The following is a 15,699-nucleotide window of genomic DNA, read 5'->3' on the forward strand; positions in this document are numbered from 1 at the left end:
GCAGGATCCCCATGTTATCGTAGATCCAATATGAACCATGGGTTAATCGGCTCTTTGAGCCGATTCACAGGGTAACCTGAGAGCCGATCGAGGCTCATTTAATGTTTACTTGTCTGCCATGCAGGAAACTAATTGAAGCAATCCAACACCTCCCTGAACAGGTATAGGTCAGGTGGCACGCCCTCGCAATAGCCAGGACGCGTGCCGGAGCATTGCGGGCCGTCGCCCGAGGGACCAGGGCCCACCAGCAGTCCTGGGAGCCTCCCGGCTCTCCGTGTTGCTCGTCGCTGCTCACCGGTGGGTTTTGGCAGGCAACACATCATCAGTGACGTCGTGAAGCTCGCCGGAAGCATCCGAGGAGAAACCAAAACACTACAAGAAAAGTTCTGATAGACAACGTCTCAAAATCGTCCGCTAAGGGGTATTTTTTGTCGCCTATGGGCCTAACCCGACGATATGGGTTCTGTTGTGGAAACTGCGTCAGGCAAAGTCCTACGACGATTTTTTCGGTCCATCGCGCTTGGGCGCCCTTCCGCCACGGAAAATCGGACCGTTGCCCAAGTGTTTCCGGGAGCCCGTTGACTGCTGACGTCATGCAAACTGACACGTGGCAGACGCCGTTAACTGGCAGCTAACGGCGTTAACCGGCTGAAACCCCGTGGTAGATGGTAGGCCCACACGAGGCCTGCCACGTCTTAAGCGGGCCGGCCCATTAAGTTTGCGGGCCGGGCCAGCTGACTTAGTTTGACCGGTCAACTATACAGCTGGGCTGGTCCATTAAGTACGTGGGCCGGGCCTAACCTCTAAGGTTGACTGGTCAAAATTTAAATGGGCCGGCCCACTAAGCATGTGGGCCGGGCCAGATGCACTCGTTTGACCGGTCAACAGGCAAAAGGGCCGGCCCACAAGGCATGTGGGGCCCACTTTCCTGTTATCGGGCCGGCCCATTTACCAAGTGGGGTCCACATTAAAGCAACTGGGTCGGCCCAGGAAGTTAGTGGGCCGGCCCAATTAGCATGTGGGACCCACTTTGCTGTTAAAGGGCCGGCCCATTTAGTATGTGGGGTCCACCATATAGCAAGTGGGTCGGCCCAACAAGATAGTGGGCCGGGCCAAAAACACGAGTGGGTCCCACTTTCCCATTAAAGGGCCGGCCCATTTAGGGTGTGGGGTCCACCATATAGCAAGTGGGCCGGCCCAATAAGTTAGTGGGCCGGCCCAATTAGCATGTGGGACCCACTTCCCTTTTAAAGGGCCGGCCCAACAACATAGTGGGCCGGGCCAAAAAACACAGGTGGGCCCCACTTTCCTGTTAAAGGGCCAGCCCATTTTGTATGTGGGGTCCACCATATAGCAAGTGGGCTGGCCCACCAAGCTAGTGGGCCGGGCCAAACACACAAGTGGGTCCCACATTCCTGTTAATGGGCCGGCCCATTTAGTATGTGGGGTCCATCATATAGCAAGTGGCCTGGCCCAACAAGATAGTGGGCCAGCCCAATAATAAATGTGGGGCCCGCCATAAAGCAGTTGGGCTGGCCCAACAAGTTAGTGGGCCGGCCCAATAAGCTTGTGGGGCCCATTTTCAGTCAGGGCCGGCCCAGATGTGGACCGGCCGAATTAGACGGTGGGGTCCACCATAAATCAAGTGTGCTGGCCCACTCGTTTAGTTGCCGGCATAATAGGCGCTTTAGGATTTTGCGGGCCGGCACTTATGTGATTTCGCTTAATTGGGCCGTTTAAGGGATGGGAATTTGTGATTTTGATACTGAGAATATTTACGCAGCACATGATTTCTGTCGGATAGCCTCACTTACCACAAGCACCATAGAAAAAATGCGCGAAAGAACTATAAAAACTAACTAAATATTACATCAGCTGCAAGGCTTGGAAAAAATATTACAGAACCCAGAGAAATTGAATGGTAATTGAACCTAGCAATACAATGAAGCCATTCGGCAATCTTTTAAGTTGTCCATGCACCACCTATATCTGAAACAAAGACCTTACAAGTTAAGACAGCAACAATGGAAAGGCAAAGACACTACAATATTGTTTGCCAAAGAATTTGGAACTCATCATTTCGTCGTTATAAGAAGATCATTGTAATGCGCAGAATAAGCAAACAAAGAGTGCATGCTGCATACCAACAGCCAATATAACAGAGCACATTAAAATGAAACAACAGACTTACTACTGTCGAGTCCCATGCAAACCAACATGTTCAGGGAATAACATTTGGCTATAAATTTTGTAACAACGACTGAGCAAGATGAAGTTATGATGACTACATCTACAGAGCAGGGAATGTAAACCAAAAATAGAAGTTACGATGGCAAAACCTAAAGAGGAGGGAATGTGAACCAACATGTGCCAAGTGCAATTACTTCAAATTGGCCGTGAACTAAATAATACTCCTGAACTTATAGTGAAGGGGATGCAAATCAAGATGTTTCGGGATATAAAGTTGTAATGAGCAACACATAGAGGATAGTTAATGCTGGAGCTTAGGATGGACCAGATACAGAATATAGTGGGATCACCCGTGAACTTGTATAAGAGGGAATGCAAACCAATATGTTCAGCATTCCATATGTGAGCGTCATGCCAAGTCAGAGAAACAAGTCAATGATGCAGCTTTTGAAGAACAAGATGGCACACAAAATTATTGTCTAGTAGTATGACAAGTTTATTTGTACTACAGGCTAGATAGCAGAGTGATAGCATGCCAAACTAAATACTTACGGTCATAGCTAGATAGCAGAGTGATAGCAGCTTTTGAAGAACAATATTGGCATGAACAAAATAGTAGCAGCCTATAATTTTTGTAACAACGACCGAGCAAGATAGAAGTTATGATGGCTACATCTACGGAGCGAGGAATGCAAACCAAAATGTTCAATCGCTTAAAGTTAGCAATGAACTAGAAAATAGCAAGGTGTTACGGTCATAGCTAGGAATGAACTAAAAGAGCTTCAGACAAACAAGCATCTGAACCAAGAACATGGCGCTAAAACAAGGGACTTACATTAGGAGAAGCACTCTGTGGGAGTCACAGCAGATCTTCCTAGGGTTGATAGATCCGGTGATGAAGTACACTACATGTGCTACTTGGGGTTGGAGAGACGGCCATTACACTTCATGGTTACTCATCTCATCTGCAAAGACGTAACGGCGCGTCGTTAGCACAAACAGGTTCCCCCAAGATTAAAAAGAACTTGCAGGCAAGCAATAGAAAAGCGACAGTAGAAGAGTTTAGATCATGCAAGGCACCGGTGAAGCAGATCCGGTTCATGCACAGCGGTGTCGGTGAGCAAGATCCGATGCGGTGGACGACGGATCCGGCGAAGCGGCTCCGGTGGGGTGGACGATACCGCAGCTGAAGCGACTACGGTAGACTGCTGGATGAGCAAATAGTTTCAAGGTTCGGCGGGGATGATCCGGTCCGGTTGATGACAGCGTCGATGAAGCGGCTTGATACGTCTCCGACGTATCGATAATTTCTTATGTTCCATGCCATATTATTGATGATACCTACATGTTTTATGCACACTTTATGTCATATTCGTGCATTTTATGGAACTAACCTATTAACAAGATGCCGAAGAGCCGATTCTTGTTTTCTGCTGTTTTTGGTTTCAGAAATCCTAGTAACGAAATATTCTCGGAATTGGACGAAATCAAGACCCGGGGTCCTATTTTGCCACGAAGCTTCCGGAAGACCGAAGAGGAGTCGAAGTGGGGCCACGAGGGGCCGCCACCATAGGGCGGCGCGGCCCGGCCCTTGGCCGCGCCGACCTGTGGTGTGGGGCCCTCGTGTGGCCCCCACGTTGCCCTTCCGCCTACTTAAAGCCTCCGTCGCGAAACCCCCGAGGCGAAAAACCACGATACGGAAAACCTTGCGAGACGCCGCCGCCGCCAATCCCATCTCGGGGGATTCTGGAGATCTCCTCCGGCACCCTGCCGGAGAGGGGATTCATCTCCCGGAGGACTCTACACCGCCATGGTCGCCTCCGGATTGATGAGTGAGTAGTTCACCCCTGGACTATGGGTCCATAGCAGTAGCTAGATGGTTGTCTTCTCCTCATTGTGCTTCATTGTTGGATCTTGTGAGCTGCCTAACATGATCAAGATCATCTATCCGTAATGCTATATGTTGTGTTTGTCGGGATCCGATGGATAGAGAATACCATGTTATGTTAATTATCAAGTTATTACATATGTGTTGTTTATGATCTTGCATGCTCTCCGTTATTAGTAGAGGCTCGGCCAAGTTTTTGCTCTTAACTCCAAGAGGGAGTATTTATGCTCGATAGTGGGTTCATGCCTGCATTGACACCGGGACGAGTGATGAGAAAGTTCTAAGGTTGTGTTGTGCTTGTTGCCACTAGGGATAAAACATTGATGCTATGTCCGAGGATGTAGTTATTGATTACATTACGCACCATACTTAATGCAATTGTCTGTTGCTTTGCAACTTAATACTCGGAGGGGTTCGGATGATAACCTCGAAGGTGGACTTTTTAGGCATAGATGCGGTTGGATGGCGGTCTATGTACTTTGTCGTAATGCCCAATTAAATCTCACTATACTTATCATGACATGTATGTGCATTGTTATGCCCTCTTTATTTGTCAATTGCCCGACTGTAATTTGTTCACCCAACATGCTTTTATCTTATGGGAGAGACACCTCTAGTGAACTGTGGACCCCGGTCCATTCTTTAATACTGAAATACAAATCTGCTCCAATACTTGTTTTACTGTTTTCTCTGCAAACAATCATCTTCCACACAATACGGTTAATCCTTTGTTACAGCAAGCCGGTGAGATTGACAACCTCACTTGTTTCGTTGGGGCAAAGTACTTTGGATTGTGTTGTGCGGGTTCCACGTTGGCGCCGGAATCCCTGGTGTTGCGCCGCACTACATCCCGCCGCCATCAACCTTCAACGTGCTTCTTGGCTCCTCCTGGTTCGATAAACCTTGGTTTCTTTCTGAGGGAAAACTTGCTGCTGTGCGCATCATACTGATACGTCTCCGACGTATCGATAATTTCTTATGTTCTATGCCATATTATTGATGATACCTACATGTTTTATGCACACTTTATGTCATATTCGTGCATTTTCTGGAACTAACCTATTAACAAGATGCTGAAGTGCCAGTTCCTGTTTTCTGCTGTTTTTGGTTTCAGAAATCCTAGTAACGAAATATTCTCGGAATTGGACGAAACAAAGACCCAGGGGCCTATTTTTCCACGGAGCTTCCAGAAGACCGAAGAACATACGAAGTGGGGCCACGAGGTGGCGACACCACAAGGCGGCGCGGCTCGGGGGGCCGCGCCGCCCTATGGTGTGGCCCCTCGTCGGGCCCCGACTCTGCCCTTCCGCCTACTTAAAGCCTCCGTCGCGAAACCCCCGATGCGAAAAACCACGATACGGAAAACCTTGCGAGACGCCGCCGCCGCCGATCCCATCTCGGGGGATTCTGGAGATCTCCTCCGGCACCCTGCCGGAGAGGGGATTCATCTCCCGGAGGACTCTACACCGCCATAGTCGCCTCCCGGAGTGATGAGTGAGTAGTTCACCCCTGGACTATGGGTCCATAGCGAGTAGCTAGATGGTTGTCTTCTCCTCATTGTGCTTCATTGTTGGATCTTGTGAGCTGCCTAACATGATCAAGATCATCTATCCGTAATTCTATATGTTGTGTTTGTCGGGATCCGATGGATAGAGAATACCATGTTATGTTAATTATCAAGTTATTATACATGTGTTGTTTATGATCTTGCATGCTCTCCGTTACTAGTAGAGGCTCGGCCAAGTTTTTACTCTTAACTCCAAGAGGGAGTATTTATGCTCGATAGTGGGTTCATGCCTGCATTGACACACGGGACAGTGACGAGAAAGTTCTAAGGTTGTGTTGTGCTTGTTGCCACTAGGGATAAAACATTGGCGCTATGTCCGAGGATGTAGTTGTTGATTACATTACGCACCATACTTAATGCAATTGTCCGTTGTTAGCAACTTAATACTGGAGGGGTTCGGACGATAACCTCGAAGGTGGACTTTTTAGGCATAGATGCGGTTGGATGGCGGTCTATGTACTTTGTCGTAATGCCCAATTAAATCTCACTATACTTATCATGTCATGTATGTGCATTGTTATGCCCTCTCTATTTTTCAATTGCCCGACTGTAATTTGTTCACCCAACATGCTTTTATCTTATGGGAGAGACACCTCTAGTGAGCTGTGGACCCCGGTCCATTCTTTAATACTTGAAATACAAATCTGCTGCAATACTTGTTCTTTCTTGTTTTCTTGCAAACAATCATCTTCCACACAATACGGTTAATCCTTTGTTACGGCAAGCCGGTGAGATTGACAACCTCACTTGTTTCGTTGGGGCAAAGTACTTTGGTTGTGTTGTGCGGGTTCCACGTTGGCGCCGGAATCTACGGTGTTGCGCCGCACTACATCCCGCCGCCATCAACCTTCAACGTGCTTCTTGGCTCCTCCTGGTTCGATAAACCTTGGTTTCTTTATGAGGGAAAACTTGCTGCTGTGCGCATCATACCTTCCTCTTGGGGTTGCCCAACGAACGTGTGAAATACACGCCATCAAGCATATTTTCTGGCGCCGTTGCCGGGGAGATCAAGACACGCTGCAAGGGGAGTCTCCACTTCTCCATCTCTTTACTTTGTTTTTGTCTTGCTTTATTTTATTTACTACTTTGTTTGCTGCATTATATCAAAACACAAAAAAATTAGTTGCTAGCTTTACTTTATTTACTGTCTTTTTTGCTATATCAAAAACACAAAAAAATTAGTTTACTTGCATTTACTTTATCTAGTTTGCTTTATTTACTACTGCTAAAATGGTCAACCCTGAAAATACTAAGTTGTGTGACTTCACTAGCACAAATAATAATGATTTCTTATGCACACCTATTGCTCCACCTGCTACTACGAGCGGAATTCTTTGAAATTAAACCTGCTTTACTAAATCTTGTTATGCGAGAGCAATTTTCCAGTGTTAGTTCCGATGATGCTGCTGCCCATCTCAATAATTTTGTTGAACTATGTGAAATGCAAAAGTATAAAGATGTAGATGGTGACATTATAAAATTAAAATTGTTTCCTTTCTCATTAAGAGGAAGAGCTAAAGATTGGTTGCTATCTCTGCCTAAGAATAGTATTGATTCATGGACTAAATGCAAGGATGCTTTTATTGGTAGATATTATCCCCCTGCTAAAATTATATCTTTGAGGAGTAGCATAATGAATTTTAAACAATTGGATAATGAACATGTTGCTCAAGCTTGGGAAAGAATGAAATCTCTAGTTAAAAATTGCCCAACCCATGGACTGACTACTTGGATGATCATCCAAACCTTCTATGCAGGACTAAATTTTTCTTCGCGAAATTTATTGGATTCAGCTGCTGGAGGTACCTTTATGTCCAACACTCTTGGTGAAGCAACAAAGCTTCTTGATAGTATGATGGTTAATTACTCTGAATGGCACACGGAAAGAGCTCCACAAGGTAAGAAGGTAAATTCTGTTGAAGAATCCTCTTCCTTGAATGATAAGGTTGATGCTATTATGTCTATGCTTGCGAATGATAGGACTAATGTTGATCCTAATAATGTTCCATTAGCTTCATTGGTTTCCCAAGAAGAACATGTTGATGTAAACTTCATTAAAAATAATAATTTCAACAACAATGCTTATCGGAACAATTCTAGTAATAACTATAGGCCATATCCTTATAATAATGGTAACGGTTATGCTAATTCTTATGGGAATTCTTACAACAATAATAGGAATACACCCCCTGGACTTGAAGCCATGCTTAAATAATTTATTAGTACACAAACTGCCTTTAACAAATCTGTTGAGGAAAAGCTCAATAAAATTGATATTCTTGTTTCTAGAGTTGATAGTCTTGCCTCTGATGTTGATCTTTTGAAATCGAAAGTTATGCCTAATAGGGATATTGAAAATAAAATTGTTACTACAGCAAATGCCATCCAAGTTAGAATTAATGAGAATATAAGATTAATGGCTGAACTCGCGTGCTAGGTGGGATAGAGAAGAAAATGAAAAACTAGCTAAAGAGAAAAATATAGCTAAAGTTTGGACTATTACCACCACTAGCAATGCTAATGATTCACATGTTGCTGCACCTCCTACTATCAATGGTAAAATAATTGGTGTTGGCAATGCTTCTACTCCTAGTGCAAAGCGCGCAAAATTACTCGAAACTGCTAAAACTGCTGAAACCGCTTGTGATAAAACCGCTGAAATTTTTTCCAACCTTGGGGATGATAATCCCATTGCTTTAGATTGTAATGATTTAGATTTTGATGATTGCCACATCTCTGAAGTTATAAAGTTCTTACAAAAACTTGCTAAAAGTCCCAATGCTAGTGCTATAAATTTGGCTTTCACAAAACATATTACAAATGCTCTCATAAAAGCTAGAGAAGAGAAACTAAAACTTGAAACTTCTATTCCTAGAAAGCTAGAGGATGGTTGGGAGCCCATCATTAAAATGAGAGTCAAATATTTTGATTGTAATGCTTTATGTGATCTTGGTGCAAGTATTTCTGTTATGCCTAAAAAAGTCTATGATATGCTGTAACAGAACCACTTTGTTAATCAAATGTTGTTGCTAGTTGTTCATGTGCATGGCATGCATTTGCATTTAAATTGAGAAAATTTGCACTAATATGGTTTGAAACAAAGTTGCAAATGTTGTATGTTGCTCTATTTAAAAAAATTTGATGCAAAAAGCCCTCAAAACTAGGTCAAAATACCCTAATTATACCTATTTTTACCCTGTTTTTAAATTTCCAGAGAAATTCCAAAAAGGCAGGGGGGTTTTCAGAAAACCCCCTTTCTTCCTCCTCTCTCCTACTGGAAGCTGCTCGCTGTAGCTTCCCTGGCCGTCGATCCCGCCGGCGGCCGGGATAGCCACGCCAAGCTCTGCCGCCCCCGGCGGCCTTTAAGTCCTCGCCGCCGCCGCAAGAGAACCCCCATTTCGCCTCCTCTTCTTTCCCTCTCGGTCTCTGCAAGACAGGGGCCGAAACCCTAGCTCCGGCCATCTCCCTCTCGCCGTCGTTGCCGACCTCCCCGCGCCAAGCCGTCGACACCGGGAGCTCCGCCGCGACTTCCTGATTCGCCTCCACCAAGCGCCGGCCGCCGGGGAGCCCTCTACAGCGCCAATCGGGCTTCGTCCCCGACGCCGGCCACCACCGTCCGTCGCCGATTCCTCCGCCGTCCGGCCTCCATTCGCCTCGCCGCCACCTTCCTCGCGCTGCTGGTGAGCTCCTGCTCCTCGGGAGCTAGTCGCCGCTCCCTCTCCCCTTCTCCGGCACGCGCGCGCCGTCGACCCGGCCGCTCGCCGCTCGGGCTCGCCGGAGGAGGGCCTCCGGTGACCATTAGCCGGCGGCTCCGCCCCCGGTGGTTTCCGAGGACGTGCGCGTCCAACGCGCATGCTCGCGCGCCCTCCCGCGCGCCGAGCATCGTGGCCGAGCTCGTCCGGGAGCTCCAAGCCATGGATGACGTCGTGCTGACGTCATGATGACGTCGGCCCACCCCTTTTTATTTTCTCGTTTTATTTAATAATTCAGAAAATGATGTATTATATATCAATTTGCTCGGAATTTAAAATCCTACATGTTTATGAGCATCTCATACATTATTACAACATTTAAACTTGCAAATGTAGTGAAACCCTAATACAACCCTCTCATATGGCGGTGTCCGATGCCGGAACCCCATTAAATTGACGATGCACCTAGGGTTACTCAATTCTATTAACATGACATATCATTCATCTTGTATGCGCATTGCATTATGCCATGTGGTGATTGTTTATTTCCCTTTCCGGTATTTGATCCTTCGCGATAGGATCTGAGCCGGAGTCCGACGTCAACGCCACCGAAGAACAGTACTCGTCAGCTGAGGGACAAGGCAAGCCCTAACCTGGTTCATCTATGATTTCGAAATGCTTTTATCTGTGGTTCCTACATATCGCATACGATTCAACTGTCTTTTATCGATAGATAGAGTTACCCTATCTGTTGCATGTCCGACCTTTGTAGCCTTGATACCCCGATCCACTCGCTCCTAGCATAACTAGATTTGGCATGTGTGCGTCGCGAGAGCCTTTATCTCTTTATGCTTAGCCATGCTTAGTTTGTTACGCTACTACTCCGGTCTTCGGACTGGAGCCTTAAAATGAAATGAATCTAGCATGACAGGTTGACGGGGTAAGTATAGAGATGATGATAAACATGATTAAAGGCTCAGACGAGAGGCCACATTGGGATGTGGTGGGTTGTTTCGTTTCTGCCGACCCTAGGAACCGAGTTCTCGCCTCTTGAACCAAGACCGAGCGTACAACCACGCGAGGCCCTATTATGGTACCCTCTCGACTCACTAACTTGCCTAGTAGATTCCATGAGTCACATAGTTTGCGCGTTACCCGGTCATATGCATTGCATTTTGCTTGGGGGTTAAAGGTACATAACGAGCGAGGTAAGCGTGGTCGTGGTGGCTGGGGGTTGCGGCCTCCGGGGAAACCCACCTCGGTACACATCGTTAAGGACCGACTTCGGGACTTGACCCGTTACGGCGGAACAATCCTTAGCGCGTGACTCATGGTCTCGGCGACAAGCAAGGTAAAGGTCGTGGTCGACCACCCTCTGCCGGCTTTCCAAGGAAGAGAGCTAATATATTGGCATTAAGAGTCGGTTGGCACGTGTGGGTAAAGTTGTGCACCCCTGCAGGGTTATGAATCTTTTCGAAAAGCCGTGTCCACGGTTATGGACGACTTGGGAACGGACGTGGAGATCATAGAGAACATGAACCTAATCGTAAAACTTGGCAACCAATGTGTGTTTACGGATACCTTCTTCGGGTGTTGAGGGGGTGATCCGAGGATAGTGGTTCGAGATGATGACGTTTGGTGGATACAAGATGATGATCAGTAGAGATAGAGATGTCGCTCTCTTATCCCCTTTCAAAGGTTCTGAGTAGTCGAGCTTCTCTTCTCTCTTATCTTACAAAGGAAAACTGGCTTTACGCAAAAGAAGATCTACCAGAAAGCCCGCATACCCGCGTTGCTAAAAGGTTGTACTAAGTCTTGCTGAGTCCCTGTACTCAGCTTTGCATGCTTTTATTTCAGATGAAGTTGCTACGGCCGAAGGTGGTTTCTACGTTAACATCGATGGTTAGTTTGGAGTTCCCAGGCAGCAGCACTGCGACTTATGGGCTGGGACGTCGCTTTATGTTATGGCTTCTTAAGCCCTTTGCTATCTTGTTATTTAGAGTAACATAATTTGCTTCCGTTGCTTGTTGAATGTTGGGTCGTTGACCTCTGCGTGTAATAATTTGGATCTTACTCGTTAAGAGTTGTAATATATCCTTTTGAGTCGTAGAGTCACCGTTGTGTTACCGATTCTCTCACTCGTAGTCTTCCGAGCTCGAGGTTAGGCTTATGTCGACGAAGATCTGGTATTTGTCTAACCCCGATCCCGGGGTGCCACAGGTTTTGGTATCGGAGCAGGACCGACCGTAGGAAACCCTTGTTCACTCGGTCGATGTTGAGTCTAGTTGTTGCGAAAACTATTTGAAAGCTAAAGTTTACTTGGAAAACTCTGAATAGGATTCTTTTTACTCCTTACCTGGTGTCACTCTAATGCTGAGTCATCTTACCTGGTTTTGATTGGAAAAAGGTTTCACTTCTTTCCTATAAATTCAAATCTCTAGGATACACGGGTTTGGGTTATTTTCTCCAGTACTCCGTATCTGGTTGCTTGTCTCGTAGTTTCCGAATGCCTCGACTCATCCGAAGCACTCGTTCCTTTATTCTTGCTTCGGGTGCTTAGCATCCAATTGTTTGCCTTTATGTGACATGGTGATGGTATGTCATCTTTGCATTCCATCTTCATGGTTTGTGAGTCGGTTAGTAGTGTGTACATTTTGTATGCTTGTTTAACTACTATGATCGATACGATGATATATCTTCATATCACATGTCTTCTCAAGCATGCTCATTGCATTCGATATATGCTATCCTTCTGTTGAATCTTTCCGTGAATCCGTGTCTCATGGTTTTTGTCTTCTCCTCAGGATGTCAGGCGGTACTAGAAGTGGTGCTGGCCGTGGTCATGGTCATGGCCGTGGAAATGGTCGTGGAGATGGCCACGAGGAGAATCCTGACCTTCCTCCTCCTCCTTCTATGGTCCAACTTATGGCCATGTATGAAGCCAATCGTGCTGACAACATAAGGCTCCTTGAAAGGATTGAGCGAAACACAGCTCAGCGTCATGAGGAACAAGTGGGGATCCGAAGCTTCATCCGCCTCACCCCACCAGTGTTCAGCTATTCCACTGAGCCACTTGATGCCGACTACCGGCTCCGCACCATCGAGCGCAAGCTTGAGGTTGCCCACGCTGCTCAAGCGGATTGGGTGAACTTTGCCACCTACCATCTTGAAGGAGCTGCTGGTTCATGGTGGGAAAACTTTTCGTTGATGCAGCTGCGTCGGTCATGTCGTGACTTGGCAAGAGTTCAAAGCTGCTTTCCGTGCATATCATATCCCGCAGGGTCCGATGGATGAGAAAAGAGAAGAGTTTCCGAAGCCGACGCAGGCGCGTGGTTCTATCTCGTGACTATCAAGGTAATTTCTATCGCCTTGCATGCTATGCCCCCGAAGAAACTTCCACCGATGCCAAGAAGCAAGCCTTGTTCCGCAAGGGACTTGATCCCGAGCTTCGTCGAGATCTTCATCTCCTGGACTTCCCAACCTCGCCAAGATCTTGTCAACAAGGCTATGAAGGCGTAAAGAGGAAAGGTGGAGTATGAGGAAACCCGCAAGCGTCCTCGAGATAATTCTCCATCCTTCCGGATCGTGCAATCAGCGCCGTCGTGTTTTCATTCCATACAGTGCTGTGCCTCGTGCTTCTAATGCACCAAAGTCTTCTGGTTATGCTCCTCGCCCACAAGCTCCAAACAATGCCGGCGGAATAAACTATCGTCCCGCTATGGGTACTCCAGGCAGTGGTGCGTGCTTCACATGTGGTCAACCTGGTCACTACATGAAAGAGTGCCCCCACAATACTTCTGTTCGTGGTGCTCCACCACCAAAGAAGTTTACTAAGCCTCCAGCTTGCCGGTCGTGGTCGTCTGACCCATGTCACTGCTGAAGAAGCTGAAGCAGATCCAAGCGTCATAATGGGTACGCTTCGAATCAACTCCTTTATAGCTACAGTTCTGTTTGATTCTGGAGCATCACATTCATTCATATCCAAAGAGTTTGCTCAACGGCATGAGATTCCTTTTGAAGTTATGTCTACCCCTCTTATGGTTCATTCCCCTGGTTCTAGTTGGTATACCGCTATGGTTAGTCATGGGAATAAAATCGAGATTGGATATCTTCTTTTTCCGATTCCCCTCATTTCCCTCAAGTCAACCGACATTGATATCATTTTGGGCATGGATTGGCTAGCTAAATATCAGGTTGTCATTGATTGTGGAGCCAGGTCTCTTACTCTGACCGATCTTTCCGGAAGCTCCATTCTGTATTGGTCTTCGGCAGCAACATCTCCATCGGCAGTACATGTTCCCGATGCTGAGTTGTATTCCCTTGATGTCTTACCTCCGCTTGAAATTTCGATGTTCCGGTGGTTTGTGACTTCCCCGATGTCTTTCCGAAGAATTACTCGGCATGCCACCCGATCGAAGCGTGGAGTTTGTCATTGAGCTGGTTCCCGGAACTGCTCTCGTTTCTCGACGTCCTTATCGTATGCCTCGAGAAGAGTTGGTTGAACCGAAGAAGCAGACTGGAAGAGTTAGAAGGGAAAAGATACATCCAACCTAGTACTTCATCTTGGGGATGTCCCGCACTCTTTGTCAAGAAGAGGGATACCAATGTTCCGCGTCCGGTTGTTGATTACCGGCCGCTCAACGCAAGAACCATCAAGAACAAGTATCCTCTACCTCGAATCAATGATCTTTTTGATCAATTGAGTGGTGCCACAGCTCTTTTCCAAGATGGATTTGAGATCAGGCTACCATCAAATCAAAATCCGAACGGAGGACATTCCAAAAACGGCGTTCATGACTCGTTATGGTCTTTACGAGTACACCGTCATGTCCTTTGGCCTCACAAATGCTCCAGCCACTTTTATGCGGCTCATGAACTCAGTGTTTATGGAGTATCTTGACAAATTCGTCATCATATACATTGATGATATTCTGGTCTACTCCAAAACCGAAGAAGAACACACTGAACATTTGCGTTTGGTGTTGACCAAGCTTCGTGAACATCGTCTCTATGCCAAGTTTTCTAAATGTGAGTTCTGGCTACAAGAGCTCATCTTTCTTGGCCATGTGGTCTCTGCAAAAGGTGTTGCGGCTCATTCCAGATAAAGTTCAATCCGTTCTTGACTCGGAAGACTCCTAAGTCAGCCAAAGAGATTCGGAGTTTTCTTGGATTGGCGGGTTATTACCGTCGATACATCGAGAATTTCTCCAAGATTGCCAAACCAATGACCGATCTTCGAAGAAAGATAAGAAGTTCGAGTGGTCGAAAAGGCTGAAGAAAGTTTTCGGACACCGAAAATAAAGCCGACTACCGCTCCGGTACTTGTCCTTCCGGACACAAGCAAAGACTTTGTCATCTTCTCGTGATGCATCTCTTCAAGGGCTTGGATGTGTGTTGATGCAAGATGGCCATGTAGTGGCTTATGCCTCTCGACAGCTTGAAGCCACATGAGCTCAATTATCCAACTCATGATCTAGAGCTTGCAGCTGTGGTCCATGCTCTTAAGCAATGGCGACCTTACCTTTACGGTAATCGTTGCGAGTTATACTCGGATCATCAAAGCCTCGAAGTATCTCTTCACCCAACCGGATCTGAATCTCAGGCAGACAAGATGGTTGGAACTCATCAAGGACTATGATTTGGGTCTTAACTATCAGCCCGGCAAAGCCAACGTCGTTGCTGACGCGCTAAGTCGGAAGTCATATTGCAACAATCCGATGCTCAAGCAATGTCAACCTGCCCTCCATGAGGAATTTGCAAGACTCAATCTTGAAGTTGTTCCTCGTGGATTCCTTGCTAACTTAGAGGTAAAACCCTCTCTTGAAGACCAGATCAAAGCCGCTCGTAAGCGTGATTTGGGTATCACTAAGATCAAAGAGAACATTGCTAGCGGAAATGCTAAATGTTTCTCCGTCAACGATCAAGGTGTTGTCTACTTTGGTAACCGCTTGGTGGTGCCAAAGAAAAAGAACCTGAGAGAGTTGATCCTCCGAGAAGCTCATGAGTCTCCTCTATCTATTCATCCTGGAAGTACAAAGATGTATCAGGATCTTCGCCAAAGGTTCTGGTGGACCCGGATGAAAAGAGAAATCGCTCGCTCGTAGGCTGAATGCGACGTTTGCCGTCGTGTAAAAGCTGAGCATCAAAGACCAGCCGGTACTCTTCAACCTATATCTACTCCCGAATGGAAATGGGATGAAATTGGCATGGATTTCATTACCGGACTTCCCAAAACTCCAAAGGGAAATGATTCCATATGGGTAGTGGTGGATCGTCTATCCAAGGTTGCTCACTTTCTTCCTGTTCGGGAAAGTATTCGTGCTAGTCAACTAGCGGATCTCTACATATCCCGGATAGTCTCT

Source organism: Lolium rigidum, chromosome 7 (genome assembly GCF_022539505.1).
Source record: "Lolium rigidum isolate FL_2022 chromosome 7, APGP_CSIRO_Lrig_0.1, whole genome shotgun sequence".
Classification (NCBI taxonomy): Eukaryota; Viridiplantae; Streptophyta; class Magnoliopsida; order Poales; family Poaceae; genus Lolium; species Lolium rigidum.